The sequence below is a fragment of the Prosopis cineraria genome, unplaced genomic scaffold, assembly GCF_029017545.1.
Source record: "Prosopis cineraria cultivar Desert tree isolate PC_DT_omini unplaced genomic scaffold, ASM2901754v1 PC46, whole genome shotgun sequence".
NCBI classification, from domain to species: Eukaryota; Viridiplantae; Streptophyta; class Magnoliopsida; order Fabales; family Fabaceae; genus Prosopis; species Prosopis cineraria.
Genome location: NW_026555376.1, coordinates 28,527 through 30,077, shown reverse-complemented (window position 1 = coordinate 30,077; position 1,551 = coordinate 28,527). Strand labels below are relative to the sequence as shown.

General features: G+C 39.1%; 1 pseudogene; it reads left to right on the top strand.

Annotated features, from left to right (window-relative positions):
- The first annotated feature begins 813 nt into the window (after positions 1-813).
- Positions 814-1,332, top strand: LOC129295089 (glycine-rich RNA-binding protein 10-like; annotated as a pseudogene).
- Positions 1,333-1,551: the final 219 nt, after the last annotated feature.

Sequence of the window (1,551 nt, the reverse complement as noted above, 5' to 3'; positions counted from 1 at the left end):
CTACGAACGTAGAAGTGGCTGGGAAACAATTTCATGGACAATAATATGATACTATTTTTTGACTCTGAAATTGTTTCTTCTTAGAGAAGTAGTGAATAACAAACAAGACGGATAGCTAACGGAAACAAAATATCATAAAAGGTTAGAACACTAGGAAAATGCGAACAAAAATTTGGAAGTAAAGTATCAGCTACTGTAAACCCATTCAGCAATCAACAATATCAAATGTGATTATCCCACTTTTAAAGCAAAATAACATGTTATACATTCACGAAGAGTTTTGAATCAAGTCAATCATAAACAAGGTGACGCTAGAAGAGTAAAAATCGGAACTTAAAATTTAAAAGAAAAGAAAATCAGCAGAAATTTGAGAAATAATATCAGTTATAGGTGTTACGAGCGGTAAATGAAAATTACCCTGATTAACATATTGGAGAAGCGACGCAATGTCTGGCCTTGATCTATCTCGCCATCGTTTTGCTGCTTTCCCCAATTCATGACCTAATTCTATAATCAAACGAGAAACATAAATAGAAATTCTAAATTGAGGAAAATGGTATGAAGAAAAACTAATAACAATAATAAGACAGTATACCTTCAAGCCCATGAAGGATTGTGAGAAAGAAAACCCATTCGGAGGAGTTGAGGCCTCCGCGGAGAAGAGAGATAAAGAGCTTCGTTTATTGAGAGAGTGAGAGCAACAACGGGAAGAGAGAAAACGATACCCTTGGCAAGGCCCTTGCTCCTTTCGTCGACATTATCGAGGGTTACAACGATCGCAAGACCTGAAGGTCAAGAGGGTTCGGATTCGTGATGTTCTCCTTAGAGCCGTCCATGAGGGATGCGATCGACGGCATGAACGATCAGATCCTTGATGGCCGGAACATTACGCTGAACAAAGCTCGGTCTCATGGAAGAGACGGCAGTGGGTACGGCAGTGGGAGTGGCGGGCACAGCCGTGGTGGAGGCGGATAAAGCAACGGCGATAGATGCCGCGACGGTGGATACTACAAGAACGGTGGTGGAGGATATGGCGGTGGCGGCTATGGCAATCGTGGATCTCGCCACTCTCGCGGCGGCGACGAGTCAGACGGAGACAGGAGGAATATAGAACGACGGAGTTTGGGGTTTTTTCCCCTTACAGTTACAGCATTTAGGGAAGTAAAATAAAGCTTTGGCGGTAGTTAATAGTCTTTTTTTTTTTTTAAACCGTTGATAAGAATCGATGGGCCACACTGGCGCTCTGCTGTTATGGCGTTTCTTCTTCTTGTTTTTTTTTTTTTTTACCCGTTATGGCTCATCAAAATATAGCCGTTCAGGGATTCTCCAATAAATAAGGCATTGATGAATGAAATTGATTAGCTAGGATACGTTTGGGAATCGAATTTTTTTTTGTTCATTAGTAACAGTATGTATTAAATATTTATAAATTATATTGGTTGTTTCATATCATTTCTTATTTATAAATTTATAGTTATAAATATAAATGTGATACGTATCTTTTTTTTTTTGGTCAACAAGGGAGTAAATATTATGAGTAGAGTTGATAAA